This window comes from Mandrillus leucophaeus, unplaced genomic scaffold, assembly GCF_000951045.1.
Source record: "Mandrillus leucophaeus isolate KB7577 unplaced genomic scaffold, Mleu.le_1.0 Scaffold518, whole genome shotgun sequence".
In the NCBI taxonomy this organism is placed as follows: Eukaryota; Metazoa; Chordata; class Mammalia; order Primates; family Cercopithecidae; genus Mandrillus; species Mandrillus leucophaeus.
This window is the reverse complement of record NW_012105564.1, coordinates 649,620-662,246: the sequence shown is the minus strand read 5'-3', so window position 1 is coordinate 662,246 and position 12,627 is coordinate 649,620. Positions and strand designations below refer to the sequence as shown.

Here is a 12,627-nt window from a genome sequence, read left to right as displayed (position 1 = left end):
GTAGTTAAGAATTTGTGATGGTTAATTTTATGTGTCAACCTGACTGGGCTAAGGGATGCCCAGATAGCTGTTAAAATATTATTTCTGGGTGTGTCTGTGATGGTGTTTCCAGAATATATAGCATTTGAATTGACAGACTGAGTAAAGCAGATGGCCCTCACCAAAATGGGTAGATGTAGTCCAGTCCATTGAAAGCCCAAATAGAACAAAGAGTCAGAGGAAGGATTAATTTTCTTTTTCTCTTCTTGAGAGGGGACATCCATCTTCTCCTGCCCTTAAGAAAGGAGCATTGGAGCTACTCCTGGTTCTCAGATTTTTGGACTCTGGGACTTACATTAGCAGGTCCCATCTCCCACCCCCTTTTTAGCCCTTTAGACTTAGAGCAAATTACACCACTGGCTTTCCTTGTTTTCCAGCTTGTAGACGGCAGATGATGAGACTTTTGGCTTCCATAATCACATAAGAAATTCTCACAATAAATCTCTCTTCCTCTTTTTCTCTCCATGTATCCTATTGGGTCTTTTTCCTGGAGTACCTTGACTAAATACAGAGGTTCACCTAACTGTGACAGAGAAATTATGTCTTCTCTTCTAAGGGATAGTGGTTTTTTTTTTTTCTGCTGAGCAACAGCTTTGCCATAACAATAATATATTACCTATTAGAATAATTACAAAATTTAGGATCTCCAATTGCAAAGGCTTGGTATGAATTTGAATCTGCACTGATTCTTCTTTTCCTGTCTTCTTAGCCTGTCAAGATTTACACTGAAAAATAAACAGGTCTGTTGCTTGCAGTTAGTTTTATCTACTTCTCAGGACTTTCACTCAATTTTTTTAAGCTATGGAGAAAATGCAAAATACCATTCACATTTTAATTACGTATTTACTGTAATCTTCTTTATTAAGATCTGCCTGCTTTTCTCGTCACTATAAACTTTTCTCTTAATCTGAAACCAGAAACCATGTATTTTACTAAGAAAATTTCATAATAAGTTCATAATACTTTTGGTAATGTATAAAGTCTGCCTGTTTCTGACTTGGAAACTATAAACAGATTTTCCAATAATTCTTTTTCGTGTGTGTGTGACAGAGTTTTGCTCTTGTTGCCCAGGCTGGAGTGCAGTGTGCGATCTTGGCTCACTGCAACCTCTGCTTCCCGGGTTCAAACGATTCTCCTGCCTCAGCCTCCTGAGTAGGTGGGATTACAGGCATGTGCCATCACCCCCGGCTAATTTTTGTATTTTTAGTAGGGACGGGGTTTCACCGTGTTGGCCAGACTGGTCTTAAACTCCTAACCTCAAGTGATCTGCCTGCCTCAGCCTCCCTAAGTGCTGGGATTACAAGCGTGAGCCACCATGCCTGGCCAAAACCCGTCATTTTCACCAGCTTGTATGGGAGGACTTTTTCTCTGGCTCCCTCCCTGGATTAAGATTCTTCTGATATTCCAGGTCATGAACTGTTTTAACAAAAGGTGCCCACAGCTTTTACTGCAAAGTTTAATTCATCATGAATGACTGGAATTTTCTGCCTTGCTTGTTGAGTGGAGTTGTATTCCAGACTACTTCCTGACTATACAATTTACCAAAGTCTGAAGAATGAAAAAGCTTGGAGATTCAGTGTCAGTCCCAGATAAGTCATTTTTGAATCCATCTTAAACGACAGTTCATTAAAAATGTCAATTTTGCCAAAAATTAAGTTGTTCAATATAAAATAATGGGTCAGGATGAAATCCAGGCTCATCTCTGAGAAAGATTAGTAATGAAGTGATCATCATGCTGCAGAAGTATATGATGACAAAGCCTCAGAGGTTATACCTCAGCATCTTCACTTCTTTTTTGTCAACCCTTTCTATTTAATCCATCGAACACAATTCTCTGTTCAGCAAAAAGTGTAGGAAGTGTTGAAGGTGTCCTGTTCTCTTGTGATAGGTAGACACATGTATTCAGAAAGCAGTTTCCAGTGTTAATGTTACCAGAAAAATGAGAGGAAACCTCTCTCTGCATTCAGTTATTTCAGAAGCATCATCAACTTTGATCAGTTTCATTTTGGTACATGGTACCTTCCTACTGAAAATAATGGTGTGTGCACATGTTTGTACAGATGCATGTGTATAGGCATGTACTTGAATAGGTATCTGTATGTGTGCACGTGTGTTGCATAAATAGCTAGAATAAACTAGGCAAGAAAAGGGGTATTTAGCCTGCATAGGCAGGTTTCTAAAGTGTCTTTTAGTTATTTCTCTTGGGATATTCTTTTCTTTTTTAGAAGTGGGATCTTTTGATATCACACATTTACAAATTGTAAAAATACAGTTCTGAGGATTCAACAGCAAACTCTGAAAAACAGACTTATACTGCCCTTTGTAATTTTGGTATATTAGAAAATACTGGGATACATAAGTTTTCAGAAAATAGTATAGATGTTCATTTAATGGGATGCTGGTGTGAATGTATGTACAAGAGGAGGGCTTTGCTGCAAAATATTTCACAAGGGAAATCTAACGTCATCATTGAGTAAAAATTCTTCCGTAACCCGGGTTGTGACAGACTTGGTCTGCAAGATGGGCAGTGAGTTGGACCCCAAGAGTTGTTTCCCACTTTGGATTGTGTTCTGTGGCTTCACTCAAGGGAATAGGATTTGATTCCTCACAACACACAAAGCTGTTCAGAGTGAAAACTTATTTCACCACTTTCCCCACAACGATTTAACTATATGCAGTTCCAGCTCCTGTCATGATTCTCATTTTAACTAGGCACATGTAAAAGCACATGCAATTTTTATGGCTGTCTTGGATTCCCTTCCCTACTTCACTCTTATTTCACCAACAGTTCAAGTCTCAGCTAGTTATCAGTTCTCAATGGGCTCTCAGTAAACTCTGTTCTTTCTTCCTGGGTTCCTGAGAACTATGACTTTTCCTTCTCACTTATCTAGCTCCCTCGAGCTTCTCTACTTTGCGACAAGATCAGAAAACTCTTCTTTTAAATCACCTGTACCCAACTAAGTGACTTTCTTGGATTCTAAAAACAGATTTGAGAAGGATAATTTTTAGCCAGGGAAATGTCCAAGATAAGATGGATTGCTCAGAGTCCTTCTTCCTTCATGTTATTTTACAGAAGTTCATCAAAAGCCTTGAGTTTCTTCACAGTATCAGAGAGCTCACATCAATGTTTTCTAGCCTTACAGAAAGACAAATACAGCATGATCTCACTTAAATGTGAAATCTGAAAAACTCAAACTCATAGAAGTAGAGGGAAAAATGTGGTTACCAGAGGCTGAGGGTGGGAATGGAGGGAGATGGGGAGATGTTAGTCAAAGGGTACAAAGTTTCAGTGAAACAGGAAGATTTTGAAATCTGTTGCACAGCATGGTGACTATAGTTAATAATAATGTGTATATTTCAAAACTGCTAAGCAAGTAGATTTTAAATATTCACACTGCAAAAAACAAGTGAAGTAATGGTTATGTTAATTAGCTTGATTTAATCATCCCATGGTGTATATATACATCAAAACATCACATTGCACCCCATATATATTTTTCAATTAAAAATAAAATTATAAAAACAAAACTACTTTTCAGCCTTATGATTATCTGACCTCAAGTATCATAAATATTAACACTTTCCCAAACAAAGTGTATTTTCATTTTATTCACCATGAGATTTCTGAGGAAGGATATATTTGATACAGAAATGCATTCCCTGGTTAAATGGCTTATTGGGAAATAAAAAATAATTCTAGTGTTCCCAATTACTAGTCTTGCTCTAGGAATAACATCAACCTGTTTAGTCACTAATATTTATGGAAAACCTAGTAATCCAGGATATAAAGAATAGGTTTTATGAATCCTTCTTTCAAGTAGCATAAGCTTAAAACGGAGACAAGGTATCTGAGACCTCCGTGTTAAAGGGACAGAACAGTCTCTTTCGAAAATTACTCATGGACCACACTAATATTATATAACATTTATAGTTGGGAAATATACCTTATACACACGTGGTACTTGATAACTTATTTTCAAGGATGGTTTAAGTCTGAGTTCTCCTATGATTAAAATCTATTCATTTATACGAACAACATCTACTGATTGCTTATTCAATAATAAGTAAAACAGAATGCAGTTCTGGAATATGTTTAGACAGAGCAAGATGAACTCATCAGCATTTTGGTGGAGTTACTGAAGATGGAACCAGTCATAGATGTTTGCTCTGCAGAGTGGTTCACTGATTGTTCTTTCTGACTTGGTTTTCTTCCCCACCTTATCTTGCTAGCATTCCAGTCAGAAGCACACTGTTTCTGGGGACCTCTCCTGGGAAATCATTCTAGGACAGATGGAATGTGGACATGATACAATGCTTCTCTTTTGTTCTGTGCAGCTAAGGTATGATTACTTCTTCTGATGTTTGGATGTTAATTTCCTTGTCAAATTTCCTAATGTCTCCTCATCATTCTCTCCCAAATGCCCCATTCCAGGGAGGAAACGGACTTTTGTCCTTAACCACATTTCTGAGAACACGTTTTCTTCTGTCCAAATATGTATTTTAGTAACTTGTGGTGCTACCTGTGTCACATACTAGTTTTACATCTTCTTTTGGCAATTCATCATGTACTTCTAGTGATGTCCCATTTTACTTTATTGAACTGTTGTTTGTTTCTTTTATTGTTATTTGATAACTCATGGGACAGTTATGACAAATTCCCTAAGGACTATGAGCATTCCTTCCTTCTACTTTGACTCTATTAAGCTACAACAGAAAGTGATTCTCAAACTTGACTGAATTCACTGAACTCTAATGGAATGGAATGGTTTTGTGTTCCATTTTATCAATTTCACTTGCAATACTGCCTAGTTACCTTGGACTGGGATAGATGTGCAATCATTTGAAAGGTAGTTGAAGTTTTAAAATTTGACTTAGTGCAAATCTCAAGCTTTTTAGTCTGTTTAGTATACGTTTATATGCATTGATTAACTGTTTCTTCTTTTAAACTGTAGTTATGCTAATAGCTCGGCATTCGGCCTTCCTTTCATGTCATTTATTCACTTCATTTTTATTAAATGTTTACAAATCATTTCAGTTTAAACTACAAACCTGCAATTCTTTTTAAATTTCTGCAATGACAGCATTTTCTTTTGCCAATATTTGAAATGCAGTTTTCTTGATCAGTTTTATTTTGAGTGTGCAATTTGCAATTACCTCCTGGAAAAAGCAACATGCTAATGAATTTCAGATGCGGTGTGAATTACTTATTTGTACATTTGTGCAAAATCTAACACATTGGGAAAATTTTTGTTTATTCTTCGGTTTCAAAGAATAAAATTGTGCCAGCAATTCAACACGTGAAAAGGCAATCCTTACAAAACGGGGCAACTTGTTGATTTCAGGGAATATAGCTTGAGACTTCCTGCTGGAGAAATAAATAATGAGCCAGTACCAGTGCACTTTCCTGAAGTTACCCGGGCTTGCAATTCTACTCTAATCTACTTCTTCTTGCTTCAATAGGGAGGAGGAAATTCATTCCACAGATTAAGTGTTAACTAGTCTTAAAAAGAATCTCCTCGTCTTTGATAGGAAGTAAATTTCTGATAAAGTTTAAATTGAAAGAAGATGCTTATGTGAATATTCTTCAAATATCTGATATTCACAGAGTCTAAATGGAAAGAGATGGTTAGCTGTGCATCTGATATTGAAAGGATCTCATATCACTTTGGTGACTGAAGGATGCTTTACAGTCAAAGTCAGAGTCAATCTCCTTCTCTTTTGTGGTTCTACACAAACTGAACCGCCAAACAGCATTGCCTCATCTCACAAGTTTGTGCTGTGAACTTAAGGAGGAGCCTTATAAAAGATATAGGTATCACTTAGCACCCGTCATTGCCATAGCCAGAACAAAAATTAGTCTCACCTACTGACAATTTAAGAATAGTTATATGATTGCATATTTGTAGGTTTTATAGAGATGTGTATCCTGTTTTCTTGTTAATAGGTCCCCTTTTCCTTTAGATTGCATACATCATATCGTTGGTTCGGGGATACAGTCTTAATCAGGACTCATGGCCACCCATGTTTAGGAATCAGAGTACTGACGATGACAGTAATAAGAGTGAGAAAAGTAAAATAGAAATACTAAGTTACCCTAGAGGTAGAATGTATATTTTTGATGTTTTTTTTCACTGCTTCCCATATCCCATGTGAAGTATTCTGACCCTGCCCTCTGATTAATATAGCAGAAGTTAAGATTAAGTTAAGGCATTGGTTCTCAGACTTGAGGAGGCATCAATATTATGGGATTGTTAAAACAATATATAGTTATATGTTATATAACTATATGTAGTTATATTGTTATAACAATATATTTAATTGTCTTATTATAACAACATATGTTATATAATATATTGTTAAGACAATATAATCCCAGAACCAGATTGCTGGGCCTGGCCCCAGAGTTTCTGATTCAGTCGATCTGGGATGGGACCTGGGAAATTTGCTTTTCTAGTAAGTTACCCGATGATGCTTGATGCATCTGGTCTAGGGACTACACTTTGAGAACCACTGAATTAGGGAGGTGCGTAGCACAGTCTTGCTGCAGGAGAGTGATCATACTGACCTCTTGTATCCTTCCACCTCAAACGGTTGTCATTCAATTTTTATGAAGGAATTTTAAGAACACTTTCTGACTGTGTATGAATCAGATACATATAAATACTGTTCACGAATGCATAGTAAAATGACATAAATTGACTAGAAATTCAATGGCTGCAGTATATTGAAAAGTAAATTATGAAACAATGCTAGATTTTTTTTTTTTAAGGAATAAATCAATCACTTCTATACACTGTATCGGCTTATTTGAAAAATAATTAAGTCTGCCCTGTAAACTCAACTCTTATCCATTTATATAACTTTAGAGAATTTTCAGGTACTTGAGGTAATTAACAACCAAAAACAATGAAGAACTGTAAGCAGGCTAAATGCCCATTTTTCTTACTGCTTGACATACTTTTTTTTAAGGTTAACATCATGATTTACTCAATTATAGTCTTCCTTTTGCAACATATCTATTTTCTGAGATCACAGGTCTTCACTGGGCTGTATAATCATATGGAAGAATAATTAGGCATTTCCTCACAAACTAACCCATGCAGCCAGCAACCCTAATGACATTAATGAGAATCAACAAAAGGGGCAGTGTTTGAAAGCTGTTTGGTAATGACAATGTCAGGTATCTAAGCCACTTGGTTACACTATGATTTTCTAATTCTCTTCTGGATATGAGATCATTTAAGTTTAAAATGAAAGAAGTCAAAGAAAGATATCCCTAGCATCTGAGAAGCTGTATATGTTACTTCAAGTTCCTCTTTGCAAATGTAGATGTACAGATAATAACTTCTTTCCTTTTCAAAAGAGTAGTTTAGTTACCCTTATGTTTATAAAGAAATGTGTAGAATAGAATGGATGATCCCTAAGACTATAGAGGTTTTTAAATTTTAACCCTATGTACACTGTAATTGGTTCCTTTAGACTTTACAGGAGGCAAATATGTATTTTTTAGTGTTCTAATCAGTCCTGTATCACATGTAATAATGATAAAATAAAATGATTGAAAATATAGCTGAAAGTTGAGGGAAAAAAACATTTTAGCAAACTGAAAAATTTATAGGTGAAACATAGTATTTAATTTGGCTGTGTGGTGAAATTTTTTCCATGTGGGAATGTGAAAAGATTGCTAACTTTCCCATGGTATGACACAATTGACACATAACTAAGTGTGCAGGTTCTAATGTCCAGTTATCCTACACTTAAAACATCTAAAACAATGTAGAAACCTGCTCATTGGCAAACTGGCAAATGGGATCCCGACAACTGCAAAGAAAGACTCTGTCCAACTACTTAAAAATCAATGCAGTTTGTCTTTTGAAAGTACAAAACAAATTGTAAAAATAGTCTCACTGGACAAGCAATGCCTCAACCTGAAAAAATGGCTCTAATGTTAGGACTTCTTCACTCTTGTCTGTGAGGTGCAGGCGATTTGGCTATGTGGGTATGCTAGGGGCTCAACCATCCTATTTGCCTGGGACGAAGGCATTTCCAGGAACATGGAGCTTTTGGTTTTGAAACCGGAAAGTCCTGGTAGACAGAGATGGTGGAAACCCTAGGGTATGTTTTTTTCATATTTCTCAGTGATACTTTATACAGTATAAGCCAGGTACTGTACTCGATTTGGTTTTACAATCAACTTTATTGGGCATTCGTACTGAGTTCACTTCTTGATGGCACAGTTTCTTTACCAAGTTAGTAGTCATGCCTGTAAGTCCTAACAGAGTTTAGTAGTGGCTTAATTACCAGCTATGCAAAATGCCCGGTGTTTTAATTTTTTTAAAGTTCAATTAAACAAACAAGTTTCTTCAATTAGGGCAATCAATGCTTTCTCTTTCTTGTCAGTTCCCAAATGACTTTTTTTTTTCATTTTTTTAAATACAGGAATGGAAGTCTTAGAAAGTTATATATGATTTAAAAAAATCCTTTCTCAACGTTGTCTAGTAATTTCTAACTCCATCTCCTTTAGAAAGATTATATAGAGACTATTACCAGACACAGTGGCTCAGGCCTGTAACCCCAGCACTTTGGGAGGCTGAGGTGGGTAGATCACCTGAGGTCAGGAGCTGGAGACTAGCCTGGCCAACATGGTGAAACCCTGTCTCTATTAAAAATATAAAAATTAACAGGGTGTGATGGTACACGCCTGTAGTCACAGCTACTCGGGAGACTGAGGCACAAGAATTGCTTAAACCCAGAAGGCGGAAGTTGCAGTGAGCCAAGATAGCATCACTGCACTCCAGCCTGGGTAACAGTGTGAGACTCTGTCTCAAAAAAAAGAGAAAGATTGTATAGAGACTATGCAGTAAAGGTGTAGAAAACTAAAGGCAAGCCATCAACAGGTTATAATATATTCCCCATTCATTCAACTTCTTTTTGGTGTAGATGAGTACCTGTTGTCTTTGAGGCAGATGGTCTCTCATGGAAACAATTAATTTCGAAAACTCTATCTATACATGGCTCCAGGTATGTAACACTGAAATGATCTTCATTTTATAGATGCCAAGAATAATGTCAGTCATGGGAAACTCTCAGTGTTACTGGTTCCCACAGCATGATCCTCATTTAGCAAAAAACCTGAAAAACACCTGCTCACTATGACCTGATCTTTGAATGTTACGTTGCATTTCGAACTCCTTGTTTTTGTACAGAGCTGAAAACCCCCCAAAAAATACATGACGAGGAGTAAAAATATCATGTTTTCACTCAACAGTTAAATGGACAGCTATTTAAAATATATATTTATAAAATAGTGTACATTTAAAATATCTAGTGGTATTATTTAAATTAGTTAGAAGCCATCTGTGACTGGTATAGTGCATTCAAAGGCACATTTGATTTGAAGACTGAAGCACAGTACAGATTGCAGTTCTTACATTTAAAATGTCCTCAGTTTTAGGTTATATAATGATAAACTATACCTGCTGAAAAATATACACGGAAAACAAATAATTTTTATGCAAATAAGACTCATCTGTAAGATTCATTTATTCTATCCAGTGGACCATAGGAAATGTGTCTGGATTACTGGGCATAAATATGCAACATTTAAAAGGGAGTGGAGATCTTTATTAAAACAGAAGACTCCTCAAACTCCATGATGATGTCAATAATATAGGTCCTTGGAGCACATTATTGTTCTAAACAGAGGTCCCCATACTTCCACATTGGTTATAAAACATTATTTTGTGCTGCTGGCCTGGAATGAGAATGTCATACATCTGCAGGCAATTAGAAGAAGCTGGACTGCATGTTTGATTAGCTCAATAAGAAACGGGCACAAGTGTGACTCGACTTATGTTAGTCAAATTCCCTAGACAGATTATCCTGTTGTTATCATATGAAATAACCCCCTTTTATCAACAATTAAGTAAATCCACATTTATGGGCACTTTGCAAAATTGTGAGGTGGGAAGAAATCCAACTTAAGCCTTAGGCCTTCCAAAAAACTTTTAACCCTGCTTTCAATGGTATAGACACCAATCCCAAATTTTAGAAACTGGCTGCATTACACAGAACAATTTGGGTTGGAAATAGCCTGTGTGCGCACAGTCAACAGGTATGTATTTAGCATATTCCATAAGCAAGGCACTTAATAGTCTGCTTATAACTAAAAAAAATGCCCAAAGAAGTAAGAACTATAAATGTTTTACTATGTGAAACGTAACTTAGTTAGGTAGTCTAAATATTTTTGAGAAAAGTTAAATAGGATTTTATTCTCATTAATCACAGTACAGTTTCTGCCATAACCAATGCATGTTGTAAGTCTTGAATATATTTTATTCTAGGACCTCTTCATTTAGTTCTGGGCATTGTTCTTGAATTCAACCATAAATATCAATGACGGTCTACAAACTACTTTGGGAAATGACTCATTCATTTATCTGTTTTTTTTTTTCTCCCAAGTACCATTAAAATATACATCTAAAGTATTCAAAATAATTCAGTATATAAAAGTTGATACTTAAGAATTTTTCAGCAAAATTTTTTGATTTTGGGAAAAATACCACCAAACTTTCCAGTCTAGTTATATAACTAAATAACACAATTAAAAGCTGGTGTATCTTAAATAAACTCAAGATTTTTTTTATCAGTATTAACCCAAATACATGTATAAGAATAACCTCATCGTTTTATCTCCTTGACATAATCCTTAAATTCAATATCAGAATATCAAGCAGATGCTGAAGCATTCATCATCAATACTGGAATTCTGACTCATGACAGTAACACAAAACAGATGCTAATACCATGCACCCTCTGAAAAGTGACACCATCACAACATGGGTTAGGTCTTGATGTGGGGTACTTAAAACTTACAAACAAAATATGAAATAAATAAGTTAGAGCATGACAAGTTTCCTTACTTCATTTTTTTTTGCTTTTTGAGACAGAGTCTCACTCTGTTGTCCAGGCGGGAGTGCAGTGGCGTGATCTCGGCTCACTGCAACCTCCACCTCCCAGGTTCAAGCGATTCTCCTGCTTCAGCCTCTCCAGTAGCTGAGACTACAGGCATGTGCCACCATTCATAGAGAATTTTTGTATTTTTAGTAGAGATGGGGTTTTGCCATGTTGGCCAGGCTGATCTCGAACTCCTGACCTCAGGTGAACAGCCCGCTTCAACCTCCCAAAGTGCTGGGATTACAGGTGTAAGCCACCATGCCCAGCCCCTTGCTTCATTTTAAAGCCATTTAAATTCGAGTATCTTTTATACAGAAGATAAAACTAAACACGGGTGAATAAGGGGCCACAACCCCAACCCAGGGCACAAGAAAATGCATCTTTCATTTAATGTAGCAGCTCAGTGGTCTCTATTGAAACCCTTGGTGTTAAGGGAGGAAGGTGCTCTCTTCCTCACATATGACCAGTTAGAAAGTGAGAACTCCTGGACCCTTTCCATTGGCTCACGTGTGCCATACATGTATGTGGTGGTGACATGGAGTTCTGCACTATGGGGTCTACCTAGTCAGCCTCTGTCTGGAGGCTCCTATGGCCCCATTTCAGGAACACAATCTCCACACCAGGCTGCTCTGAAACGGTTTGCTAAGAAGGAAAGGGAAACAATCTCTTAGCACAGTTCAGTTAGCTAATATCCTACATGTCTTCAAAGCCCCAGATTCTTATCACTTTGCTAGTATGAGCTTACAGCTGTTTCTAGAATACACAGTGATGTGTATGCTCTGTGAAAATAAACAGAAAAACCTAGGCAGATGATGCCATGGTGCAAGTGATATAAGTGAAATGTGGTCAAATGAGAGCTTTAAAAGAGATACAAATGTGAGTGGGGGAGAGTCTCTCCAAGGTAATGAGAAGCAGGAGCCCCATTTCTTTATTCCTGAATGAGGAAAGTAAGTCTGTGGCAAGTACGATGAAAAGAAACTTGAGAAACCAAAGGGGTACATCTGTGGAGTAGCTTGACAGCATAATTTCAAATTCCCAATGAATAACCTGACAGCAACTTTTGCCAGCTGTGACTTTGGCACCTGCCTTCCTGCGTTGGAAGGTCAGCTCTGCACTTAGCACCTGTGTGACGTCTGGTTCTCAAACTTGGCCGCACATGAGGAACTGAAAAAAAAGCCGATGCCTGGAACCCACCCTCAGAGACTGTGATTTAACTGGGCTGGGGTGTAGCTTGGCCATCGAGAAGTTTTAAAGGTTCCCAAGTAACTCTAAATATGGGCAGCTAGGGTTGGGAACCACTGATGAACTTTCTAAGCCACAGTTTCCCATTTGTAAAACAATGATGACATCTACAGCAACTACCCTTTAGGAATATTGTGATGATTAAATATGATAATGCAGACAAAGCACTTAGCATGATGTCTGGCATGCGGGAAGTCCTTAATAAATGTGAATTATTGGAGGGGGGAGGGGGGAGGGATTGCATTGGGAGTTATACCTGATGTAAATGATGAGTTGATGGGTGCTGACGAGTTGATGGGAGCAGCACAGCAACATGGCACAAGTATACATATGTAACAAACCTGCACGTTATGCACATGTACCCTAGAACTTAAAGTATAATAATAATAA

The 12,627-nt window shown here is 37.1% G+C and overlaps 1 protein-coding gene across 2 annotated transcripts in view; it reads right to left on the bottom strand.

Annotated features, from left to right (window-relative positions):
* The window catches only part of EFEMP1 (EGF containing fibulin-like extracellular matrix protein 1), a 57,333-nt gene that overhangs the window by 37,977 nt on the left and 6,729 nt on the right, over positions 1 to 12,627 (bottom strand). The window lies entirely within an intron of this gene.